General features: G+C 47.5%; 1 pseudogene; it reads right to left on the minus strand.

The window, feature by feature from the left end:
• Positions 1-965: 965 nt before the first annotated feature.
• The window catches only part of LOC120910626, a 45,717-nt pseudogene continuing 33,411 nt past the window's right edge, over positions 966-13,271 (minus strand).

The following is a 13,271-nucleotide window of genomic DNA, read 5'->3' on the forward strand; positions in this document are numbered from 1 at the left end:
GTACAGATCCTAATGATACTATCAGTGATTGTTCCTCATCTACTTGATGATGGTGGGGGATGGTGTGTCCTTCCTGTGTGGAATCCCGGGAATAGACAGTGACATCCTGACACCTTACAGCAGGGATAAGCAATTAGCGGACCTCCAGCTGTTGAAAAACTACAAGTCTCATCTTGCCTCTGCCTCTAGGTGTCATGCTTGTGGCTGTCAGTGTCTTGCTATGCCTCATGGGATTTGTAGTTCTGCAACAGCTGGAGGTCCGCTAATTGCATATCCCTGCCTTATAGGAACCTGACACACACAATGATACAGTCACCATCCAGACACATCCTTTGTCTGTTACTGGATAATGTCCCAGAATTCCCAGAATCCTCCTCACCTCTCCTGTCAGCAGCTCCATCATCTTCTTGGTGACTTCTAGAATCTTCTCCATGTTGTGTCTCTCAGGTTTTAGGGAGTCACATGGAGGCACTGTGATGGTCATATGATCACCTGACTTCATAAGAGGAAATCTCTGTATTGGAGAACCAATAGGAATATCATGTTAGACTCCCAGAATCCTCCTCACCTCTCCGGTCAGGTCTGTGTTTTATTTATAGAGATAAGAGTGATGTCATGTGATCTCCCAGAATCCTCCTCACCTCTCCGGTCAGGTCTGTGTTTTATAAATAGAGATAAGAGTGATGTCATGTGACCTCCCAGAATCCTCCTCACCTCTCCAGTCAGGTCTGTGTTTTATTAATAGAGATAAGAGTGATGTCATGTGACCTCCCAGAATCCTCCTCCCCTCTCTGGTCAGGTCTGTGTTTTATTAATAAAGATAAGAGTGATGTCATGTGACCTCTCAGAATCCTCCTCACCTCTCCGGTCAGCAGGTAGATGATCTCCAGGGTGAGGTTTAGTATCCTCTCAGTCATGTGACTCCGGTCCTCCTCCATCCTCATTGGTCATGTGATCTATACAGGTTACCTGTAGACCAATAATTGATAAGAGAGAATGATGAAGACTATATTGGTTGTACAATATTATGATGGGGGTGTGATCGCTTTTCGGCCTTTTGCCTAATATCAAGTGTAGTATCTTTTCTTATCAGTTGCCAGTAGGTGGTGCTATGCTAACCGTCCTTAGTACTCGGTGAGGGGGAAAGGGATGACGGTTGGAAGACGCTAAGCCTGCTGGCGTTGAGGTGGAAACCTTCTGATTTGGACAGAAAGGCATATGGTCGAAGCTGGAGGGCCGAGCCCCTGGCCTCTGGCCTAGATTTGCTGGTGCCTGCCCCAGTCAGTTGTTAGGGAGAGAACCCTAGCACCTCTTTTCGTCGGGAGGAGCGGTTAGTATTTCCCGAACGTGATTGGGTGGGAGGGATGGGGGTTGTGGGAAAATCCTGCTGAGGTGGCCTCCCCCCAATCTCTCCTCCTACCTTCCTGGCTGGGAAGGGTGCTGCTGGTCCGGGCCGGGGGTCAGGGTCCATTGAAAAGCCTGTGGAGATAGTGCTCCTGGAGTGGCAGTCCAGGGGTGCCATACATTGCACAAGTGTTTGAAAGGGGCACTTACCGTATGGCACTTTGGTCACGATTTCCACACACACCTTTTTGACATCTGCCTCTAGGGCCAAGCCTTTTGGCTAGGACCAGGGGAATTTTTGTTCCTGGCCGGAGGGCTGGCCATCGTATTGCACGGTGGCCACTTTCTACTCACCTTTCCCACCTTCCTTTTCCCCCACTTTCTTTTTTTATTTTACCCCTGTTTGTCACTTTTATCTATTTTTCTGTTGGTGCACTTTTGTACACCTTTGTGTGTAATGAGTAGAGTGCTGGTCCTCGGGCCGGCTCTGAAAGTCTTGGGAGTGGGCGGGCATGGCCTTCTGGCTTAGTTTGCCTGCTCTCATGGTGTCTCCCTTCGGGGGAGCCTCACTGAGGAGGGTTCCGTTTCGGCAGACCCTCCAAGGATGTTGGGTCCGTGTCGGCTTTGGCTGCACGGACCACAGATTACTCGAGTCCCTGCCAGGAGCCTAACGCCTCGGATCAGAGTTGGGTCCTTTTCGAAAAGGACCAATTGACGATGCACCCGTCACAGTTTTTTGTGTGTGCACATTTTTCCTGCACCGGGTGAAGTTTTTGGGTTGAGTTATGCACGCCACAGGCTTTTCAATAGAAAAAGAACTGGTTGTACAATATTAGGATGGGGGTGTATGAGGGAAAATATGAGGGTTTCTATCATGTAAGAACAGCACCCCCCTCCCCCCCCCCAGTGGGATTACACTTAAAGGAACATTCCTTTTAGCATATGTAATGGTTTTAGCGTCCGGGCGCCTCTACCCTTTGTCTATAGAACCCCCCGTCCCCAATAAAAGTGGTATAATCCGTTAGTATAGACTGATAAGGCGAGAAGGTGATTGGTGGGAAACATGACACATCACCATAATGATGTGGGGGATGTTCTGCCCCTGAAGGAGTTAATCTAGGTTTCCACACTATATATGTGTGTATTATCATCTGCTGGAGATAAAAGACGTCACAGTGACTATGGAGGAAGAGGACGGACATGACGGGGGGGGGGGGGGGGGTTGCTGGATGGAAATAGAAAATAAGATCTTATTACCTTCTCTGCTGCCACTTCCAGCAAGGTCTTCCCTATTCGTTATCTTGACTCACCTCTCACCCGGAACTTCCTATTTATACCCGACATCACTTCCTGTCTGTAGCTGACATCACTTCCTGTCTTCCATAGAGACTTCCTTTCTCTATGGTAAAAGTGAGATCACCACCTTGTGGAGCTCAGAGGAACTGCAGTCCAAAAAAACATCTCGTAGTGTGAACACGGCCTTGTGCTGTGTGTGTGTGTATGTACTGTATATCCTTATAGATGGGGTCATCTCCACTCCCACCAAGGGAGGTAGAAACACATACCTCACAATACTCACAGATTCTGTGGGACTTTCCCACAAAGACACTATTTTCCCGCAGTCCGGTGATAGGAGAAATGTTCCCGCAAACAAAGATAATAACCCTGACCGCTTATCCTCTAATGTCGGGCGGTCGGCTGTAGCTCCCCTAAACTGTATTGTCGGCCGATCGTCCCGCGGTAGCAACCCCCCCCCCCCCCCTCACCATCTCTGATGGCAGGGAAAAAAATGTATCACCGTCTCGGCTTATACTCGAGTATATACGGTATCCCCCTCCATCCTATGGAAAGCCCATAAGGCGGTTTTCCGGGGCAGGTGCATAGCGCTTGCCTCGGCTATGAAGAAAGATGCAATGGCAGCCAAGCTGCGGGCTCAAGGGGAGCTTAAGGCCTTGGAACTTCGCCTGCAGGTCTCTCCGTCCCTACCACTACTTAAAAAAATTGTATGTCTCCGCACGACACCTCGCAATTGGCCAAGTTGAAAAAGCACTGCGAAGACTGAAACAGCTCTATTACGTAAAAGGTAACAAGGCCCACTCCCTCTTGGCCCACAAGCTGGCTGAACATTCGGTCACGACTACACCCCATCAAATCAAAAATGGAGAGGGCTGTCTGCTTTCCCATCCCCATGACATTGCCCAAACCTTTGCGGAATTCTATACAACAACCCTGAGATCCCCCACGATCCTCCCTCTCCTGAACAGATTGACCCAATACCTGGACCGTGGAATCCCCCGGCTCCAGGCCTCAGATCTCCTTTCCCTTAATGCACCTGTAGCGTTACCCCCTCAGGAGCCGCTGGTTGTTTTGGGATCGGCGTATTAAGTTACCTCTAATCATTGTCTAGGGGTGATAGTAGTGAGTAGAGCAGTAAACGAATGTCCAATCAGCAAATAAGGTTTTCTGAATGCTTTATTTCTCGGCCCAACACCAACTTGAGGTAGATAGGAAAGGTTGATGAAGCAAGAGAACTTTGCGGTATCAGGCCTGGATAGAAGGAAAGCAATCCTGCTTTCAGCAATAGTACAGTTCGTCGCCACCCCAGCCAGAGTGGGTGAAGTGCCCCGGGACAGACTCCTGTCACGAGCCTGGCAGCCAAAGTGTCACTTTAAGGTTGCTGAGAAGAACAAGTCACTGCCACTGACTTGGCTCTGATTTTTAAATAAGATGCCAGATGAGGCCTCTGCCACAGGCTCAATGCTGACAATGGTGAACAGCAGAGCAAATCCTCCCAGTCTTTCTCTTTGGGGTCACCGACTGACAGTGCTAAGCTTATCTGTCAGTGTTCGGTCACCCAGATCCCTGGTGGTTCGTTCAAGCCCTTTTGGATCACCTGCCTCCGGGTTCTCCTCAAGCCGATCCCCCACTGAACAGCACACAGACTGGGATCTCTTCAGTAGAGGGGGACCCAGTCAGTCACTGGAGCCCCTTTGGTAACAGCAGTCACTCCAGGCCAAGAGGGCCCAGAGTAAGGAACTCCACGTTGCGTACGACCACAAGCCAGGTAGGCCATAGTGGTGGGGCCCGCAGTGTGCGCACACTCTAAAGGTGGGTGCCGCACCTGGAACCCACGAAGAACCAAGAACAATGGCTTCCGCCACAAAAATACTCCTCCCCAGCATGCCCCGCGAGGGAAAGCTCCTCTAATTGGCTGCTAGGAAAAAGCGGCTCCGCCTGGACCTCTCCGGTGCCACCTGCCGCCCGGGGATAGTACCTCATCCCTAGAACGCAGTCTGACCCACAGAACAATTCAGATTTGGCGATAGCCAAATTTAACATAATTCGGAATGAGAGCAAATTATCTCTATCATTCCCCACTAACTTTAGCGTAGTGCCTTTACTGAAAGTAAGGGGGCGCTACACACCCATCTCAGATGAGGAACTCACCTCCACCATTAAATCCTTACCCACTCATAAATCCCTGGTCCGGATGGTCTCCCCTGGGTGACAAGGGTTCCCTCTACCATATTTACTGGAGCTGCCCCAAGATTGTACCCTTTTGGACGGACACAACTCCTGCTATCCCGCCTTTTGAGGGTGCAGGTCCCCTTGACTCCAAAACTATTTTTACTGGGTGTATCACCCCTACAGATTTCCAAAACATCCAAAAAATAGCTTAGACACACTGTAATGGAGTTGATAAAATGATTAATTTATGTCTATGTAATCTCTCTCTTTTAAACACGACCTATTTTTATGTCATGGGAAAAACAATGTTTTTCTCGACGTCATTCAAGTCAAGCCTGCCTTGCATACACACGATCGTGAAAAAACACGCACAACGGCACTATATAGGGGAAGATCCATTCGGATGGCGCCACCCTTTGGGCTGCTTTTGCTGATTTCGTGTTAGTAAAAGTTTGGTGAGAGACGATTCGCGCTTTTCAGTCTTTGTGCTTTTCAGTCTGTTACAGCGTGACGAATGTGCTATCTCCATTACGAACGCTAGTTTTACCAGAACGAGCGCTCTCCCGTCTCATAACTTGCTTCTGAGCATGCACGTTTTTTCCCCGTTGTTAAAGCCTACACACGACCAGTTCTCACGACGTGAAAAACGACGACGTGAAAAACTAGAGCATGTTATAAATTTTTAATGCCCATTATTCACGACTAGAAAAATGCTCTGTAGCCTACACACGGTCATTTTTAATGACCAATTAAAAAAATTGCATTTTTCTCGTCATGAAAAACAGTCGTGTGTACGTGGCATTAGACCTCGTACACACGACCATTTTCCTCTGCAAAATCAGTCAAGAAAACTGTTGTGGATCTCGACTAAAAAAAATGTTCTCTTTTTTCTTGTCGGGAGTCTAAATTTCTTCATCGTGTTTCTGGTCGGGCCGGTTTACGACGAGAAAAACACGTTTGTGTGTATGCTTAGAAACCCGCGGGGGAGCCTCACCGAGGAGGGTTCTGTTTCGGCAGACCCTCCAAGGATGTTGGGTCCATGTGGCTTTGGCTGCATGGACCACAGATTACTCTTTTCCCTGCCAGGAGCCTAACGCCCTGGGGGATCAAAGCTGGGCCCTTTTCGGAGGGCCAATTGACGATGCACCCGTCACAGTTTTTTGTGTCACTCTTTATGTGTGTGCACATTTTTCCTGCACCGGGTAAAGTTTGTGGGTTGTGTTATGCACGCCACAGGCTTTTCAATAGAAAACAAAATAAAAAAAAATTCTGGCCTTGTAGAGGCCTGTGGCAGTTGCTTAACAATTGCTATTTTATGCAGTTTGTCAGTTTTGATTATTTAACACTTCCAGGGTTGTGTATTCATACAATGTAAGCACTGGCTAGATTGTTGCTCTAACGATTTCTGTGCACCGCTGCATTCGGTCTATGTTAATTTGCTGATTGATATTACCAAAAAAAAATGTTATTGGAAAAAAAAAAAAAACACAGGGGCAGATTTTTGCCACTAGATGGAGCCGATGAGCCAATATTTGACATGACCGGAGGAACGCGTGTCACATTCATTCTACAATTTGTTTTAAAACAGATCCCTAAATGTCTGTGAAATCTTCCACCACAAAATGTAATGAGAGGGAATGACTCCATTTTTATTTTAAAATGCCTAGAGGACTGCCTTTTAAGTGGTGGTGTTAATGCGTTTCGTCCTGGAAGACGACTTGAGAAAACAGACCTCTTGCAAGACAATAATAGACCTCTAAGTCTCCATACTACAAAATGCACTCAGCCAATGAGAGGTAATGACTCCATTTTTATTTTAAAAAGCCTAGAAGACCGCCTTTTATGTGGTGGGCTTAACACGTTTCGTCCTGGAAGACGACTTGAGAAAACAGACCTCTTGCAAGAGTTTCCACCACAAAATGTACTCAGCCAATGAGAGGTAATGACTCCATTTTTATTTTTCTCCTGCTATCAATGGCCAACACGGTACAACACTTCATCCATGTCTTTGGTGATCTCTGATCTCCTTATGAAGTGTTTCTTACATGATGAAGATCAGCCATGGAGTATATCTGAGGTGTATATCAGGGTGTGCTTCTTCCCCACATGTCCAGCAACATTTATATACAAGACATTTCCCGCACTCACTAATACACCTCGAGGGTTGTGTGGGACCCCTGATGTACAGGAAGACAGGACTTCAGTGAGGAACATTTCCCTCACTCAGGACAGGAATACGGCTTCTCCCCCGTGTGAGATCTCTGATGTTTGTAAATAGTGGACCTCTCTGAAAAACATTTCCCGCACTCAGGACAGGAAAGTCACTTCTTTGCTGTGTGAGATCTCTGATGTTTGTAAAAATTGGACTGATCTGACAAACATTTCCCGCACTCTAGACAGAAATATGACTTTTCCCCCGTGTGAGATCTCTGATGTTTATATAAACTGGACTTTGTGTGATCTCTGATGTGCGAAAAGCTTGGATTTCTCTGAAAAACATTTCCCGCACTCAGAACAGGAATATGGATTCTCACCTGTGTGAGATCTGTTATGGTCTATAAGCTGGTATTTAAAACGGAAACATTTCCCGCACTCAGGACAGGAAAAAGGCTTCTCCCCTGTGTGCAATCTCTGATGTGTGAAAAGACTGGGCTTATGTGAAAAACATTTCCCGCACTCAGGACAGAAAAAAGGCTTCTCCCCCGTGTGCGATCTCTGATGTCTGGAAAGCTTGGATTTCTGTGAAAAACATTTCCCGCACTCAGAACAGGAAAAAGGCTTCTCCCCCGTGTGTGATCTCTGATGTGCGGAAAGCTTGGATTTCTCGAAAAAACATTTCCCGCACTCAGAACAGGAAAAAGGCTTCTCCCCCGTGTGTGATCTCTGATGTGCGGAAAGCTTGGATTTCTCGAAAAAACATTTCCCGCACTCAGAACAGGAAAAAGGCTTCTCCCCCGTGTGCGATCTCTGATGTGTGGAAAGACTGGACTTATGTGAAAAACATTTCCCGCACTCTAGACAGGAATACGGCTTCTCACCTGTGTGAGATCTCTGATGGTTATATAAACTGGACTTCTCTGAAAAACATTTCCCGCACTCAGAACAGGAAAAAGGCTTCTCCCCCGTGTGTGATCTCTGATGTGCGGAAAGCTTGGACCTCTCTGAAAAACATTTCCAGCACTCAGGACAGGAAAAAGGCTTCTCCCCCGTGTGCGATCTTTGATGTGTGGAAAGACTGGACTTATGTGAAAAACATTTCCCGCACTCAGAACAGGAATACGGCTTCTCACCTGTGTGAGATATGTTATGGTCTTTAAGCTGGTATTTTAAACTGAAACATTTCCCGCATTCAGAACAGGAAAAAGGCTTCTCCCCCGTGTGCGATCTCTGATGTGTGGAAAGACTGGACTGCTGTGAAAAACATTTCCCGCACTCAGAACAAGAATACGGCTTCTCACCTGTGTGAGATCTGTTATGCTCTTTAAGCTGGTATTTTAAACGGAAACACTTCCCGCACTCAGTACAGGGAAACTTCTTTTCGGCACCGTCCCGCACAGTCTGAGGTTCCTCAGGATAAGAGGAATACGATGGTCCGGCACCGTCCCGCACAGTCTGAGGTTCCTCAGGATAAGAGGAATACGATGGTCCGGCACCGTCCCGCACAGTCTGAGGTTCCTCAGGATAAGAGGAATACGATGGTCCGGCACCGTCCCGCACAGTCTGAGGTTCCTCAGGATGAGAGGAATACGATGGTCCATCTACACTGTGTGGTGCAAGATGGACATTTGCGGTAGACAGGGTTTCTCCTGGACTATTCCGCTTATGAGATATCCAATGTCTGATAAGAATTGATTTCTGTGCAAAACATTTCCCGCACTCAGAACAGGAAAAAGGCTTCTCCCCTGTGTGAGTTCTCTGATGTATGGAAAGATGGGACCTCTCTGAAAAACATTTCCCGCACTCAGAACAGGAAAAAGGTTTCTCCCCCGTGTGAGTTCTCTGATGTGTGGAAAGCTGGAATTTCCTTGAAAAACATTTCCCGCATTCAGAACAGGAAAAAGGCTTCTCCCCCGTGTGCAATCTCTGATGTGTGGAAAGACTGGACTTCTGTGAAAAACATTTCCCACACTCAGAACAGGAATACGGCTTCTCACCTGTGTGAGATCTTTTATGCTCTTTAAGCTGGTATATTAAACGGAAACACTTCCCGCACTCAGTACAGGGAAACTTCTTTTCGGCGCCGTCCCGCACAGTCTGAGGTTCCCCAGGATAAGAGGAATACGATGGTCCGGCACCGTCCCGCACAGTCGGAGGTTCCTCAAAATAAAAGGAATACGATGGTCCGGCACAGTCCCGCACAGTCTGAGGTTCCTCAGAATAAGAGGAATACAATGGATCGGCACCGTCCCGCACAGTCTGAGGTTCCCCAGGATAAGAGGAATACGATGGTCCGGCACCGTCCCGCACAGTCGGAGGTTCCTCAGGATAAGAGGAATACGATGGTCCGGCACCGTCCCGCACAGTCTGAGGTTCCTCAGGATAAGAGGAATACGATGGTCCGGCACCGTCCCGCACAGTCTGAGGTTCCTCAGGATAAGAGGAATACGATGGTCTGGCACCGTCCCACACAGTCCGAGGTTCCTCAGGATAAGAGGAATACGATGGTCCGGCACCGTCCCGCACAGTCTGAAGTTCCTCGGGATAAGAGGAATACGATGGTCCGGCACCGTCCCGCACAGTCTGAGGTTCCTCAGGATAAGAGGAATACGATGGTCCGGCACCGTCCCGCACAGTCTGAGGTTCCTCAGGATAAGAGGAATACGATGGTCCATCTACACTATGTGGTGCCGGATGGACATTTGAGGTAGTCGGGTTTTCTCCTGGACTATACTGTGTGATGTCCTCATCTTCTACTTTACAGTCTGGAGACAAAGTGAGACAATCCTCTGAGGTTTTCCTCATCTCCCGTCCATCTACTAAAATAGAAATACAAAGATTATTACTAGACATGAGCTGATTGGTTCCCCTAAACCAGGACTCCGCCCACATCAGGCAGCTTTGTCTCTGAGGATCTTACAATTCCCCCCTCAAGGTAACTAGTAAATGGGTCCTCTGATCTCCTACCAGATCATTTCTTTATTCATGGACCTTAGTCAGAGAGTGAGGAAACAACGAGAACTGTCTTTTATAGGAGTGACAGGGGTTGTACATGTCTGCCTGTGTGTGTGCTACACTGAGACATGCGAGAAGAACGCTGACTGCATGCTAAGAGACCCCTCCCTCACTGTATACACAGCATGTCACAGTACAGAGTCCCTGACATGGGCAGACTGGCATCATTTGATGAGCACAGTGGCTGCTTTTGATGGGCACAGTGGCTGCTTTTGATGGGCACAGTGGAGGCAATTGATGGTCAAAGTAGCTGTGTTTGGGCACAGTGGCTGCAAATGATGTGTTTTTTTTTTTCAGTTTGTTTGCCCCCCCCCCCCCCCAAAAAAAAAATTTGGAGCACCAGCCGCCACTGGATTAGGGGATTATAGGATGAGTGTCCCCCACCTGTCAGGACCTGAATCATCTGCTGGTTGCATTTTGGAACCCTGGGCGAGGGGTTGTAGCTCCAGAGTCCACCAGCAGGTGTCTCCTAGCAGCCAGCACTTTCTATCAATCTGTCTCCACCTGATGCCGGCTGCTGGGAGGGTATTTAGTCCCTTCTCTGCTATTACATTTTACATCACTATTTTGCTTTGCTAGTAAGATGCTGCTTGCCATTTTTCCTTCTACTGATCATGCTCTCGCCCTGAATCCTGTACCCAGCACCCCACTGCCTTATATCTGCTCCCCTTAACCCTTCCACCTCCCCACATCAGGCAGCTTTGTCTCTGAGAATCTTACAACTCTCCCCTCAAGGTAACTAGTAAATGGGTCCTCTGATCTCCTACCAGATCATTTCTTTATTCATGGACCTTAGTCAGAGAGTGAGGAAACAACGAGAACTGTCTTTTATAGGAGTGACAGTGATGAGGGGATTATAGGACGAGGGTCAGGTGTATATAGTGTAAGGTTTAGGACTCATAATATTGGGGTTCAGTAATCAGTGGTGGATTAAATGTTTACTGGAGACAAGTTGCAGAGATCCCACACCGCTGCCTCCCATCTCCTGAGACTGCACTCAGTGACTTGGGTCTGAGACTATACAGACATATCCCTCCACCCGGCACAGCCAGCAAATATCAGAGCAAGGTTTTGTTTTTTTCCGATAGCCCATGGCGTGTGAAACACACTCAAAAAACTTCACCCGGTGCCAAAAAAAATGTGCACATATAACAATAACAAAGCAAGTAACCCAGGAGAATTGTTCTGTCAGAGATCTCACTAGACCCGGGCATGGGGCAGAAGACACAAGGTACATACCCCAGGTGTCTAGCCTGAGCAAACCCTATGGTGAAAATCAACATTTTGCTGCCAGCTGAACCCCAGAATCTCCATAAATCCAGTCTAGAGACATAAATTGTGTCTGCAGCACAGAGAAGGAAGATTATCCGAGAGAAATACAGGAATACAGGATGGGGAACACAGCTCAGGAAAGTGACCAGGGGATTACAGGCTGATATCACCCAGTCCCCGCCCTACTCTGGACCAATCAGTGAGCAGTATGGGTGGAGGAATGGATTTAGTGTTAATGACCCACCTGTGCTGATCTCTGTAGGAGTGTCCTCCTCTATAAATATCCCCGTTATTCCATCCTCCTCCATAGACTGCTGATCATCCCTCACATACGTCTCTTCTTCTTCTGATTTCACCTCAAATTCTATATCGATTGGATCTCCACTCTAAACCAAGAGAATGAGAGAGAAAATCATCTGTAAGATATAAACTTACATACAAAATCCACACATCATCTCCACCAGTCCATGTTCTAGATGCTCCGCCCCACCGACCTTGTAACAGTGGGGGATGGTGTGACCTTCCTGTGTGGAATCCCGGGAATACAGAGGACGGGGACATCTCTCTGGTGGGTTCCTGTAGCTGGATGACTCCATCATGGTGTCCTGGTACAGATCTTTGTGTTCTTCCTCCATCACCCCATCCTCATCATCCTCCTCTTTTATCTCTTCTTTAATAACAAGTTTAAAATCACTCAGGTTTCCACTCTGAATATAGAATAAAAATGACATCAATGGTGACAATGCAGATAATGTACAGATCCTAATGATACTATCAGTGATTGTTCCTCATCTACCTGATGATGGTGGGGGATGGTGTGACCTTCCTGTGTGGAATCCCGGGAATACAGAGGACGGGGACATCTCTCTGGGGGGTTCCCATTACTGGATCCATCTGTAGGAAACACACACACTGACTGAATACATTGTTTCTATGTGTTTATCAGATGATGGGGGATCTAGGTGGAGCCTCCGTACTGCTCTCTCCTTTACAATAAAGTCTCCTCTTACCCGGTGATGTGAGGGGCGGCTGATTGTCCATCATGACGTCCTTGTAGAGATCCTTGTGTCCTTCTAAATACTCCCACTCCTCCATGGAGAAATAGACAGTGACATCCTGACACCTTATAGGAACCTGACACACACAATGATACAGTCACCATCCAGACACACCCCTTGTCTGTTACTGGATAATGTCCCAGAATCCTCCTCACCTCTCCTGTCAGCAGCTCCATCATCTTCTTGGTGACTTCTAGAATCTTCTCCATGTTGTGTCTCTCGGGTTTTAGGGAGTCACATGGAGGCACTGTGATGGTCATATGATCACCTGACTTCACAAGAGGAAATCTCTGTATTGGAGAACCAATAGGAATATCATGTTAGACTCCCAGAATCCTCCTCACCTCTCTGGTCAGGTCTGTGTTTTATTAATAGAGATAAGAAGTGATGCCATGTGACCTCCCAGAATCCTCCTCACCCCTCCGGTCAGGTCTGTGTTTTATTAATAGAGATAAGAGTGATGTCATGTGACCTCCCAGAATCCTCCTCACCTCTCCGGTCAGGTCTGTGTTTTATTAATAGAGATAAGAGTGATGTCATGTGACCTCCCAGAATCCTCCTCACCTCTCCGGTCAGCAGGTAGATGATCTCCAGGGTGAGGTTTAGTATCCTCTCAGTCATGTGACTCCGGTCCTCCTCCATCCCCATTGGTCATGTGATTTATACAGGTTACCTGTAGACCAAAAATTAATGAGAGAATTATCTGGACTGTACTGGTTGTACAATATTAGGATGGGGGTGTATGAGGGATAATATGAGGGTTTCTATCATGTAAAAACACCCCCAGTGGGATTACACCTAAAGGAACATTCCTTTTAGCATATGTAATGGCTGTAGCATCCGGGCGCCTCTTACCCTTTGTCTATAGAACCCCCCCATCCCCAATAAAAGTGGTATGATCCGTTAGTATAGACTGATGAGGCGAGAAGGTGATTGGTGGGAAATGTGGCACATCAC

The sequence above is a fragment of the Rana temporaria genome, chromosome 8 (genome assembly GCF_905171775.1).
Source record: "Rana temporaria chromosome 8, aRanTem1.1, whole genome shotgun sequence".
Lineage (NCBI taxonomy): Eukaryota > Metazoa > Chordata > Amphibia > Anura > Ranidae > Rana > Rana temporaria.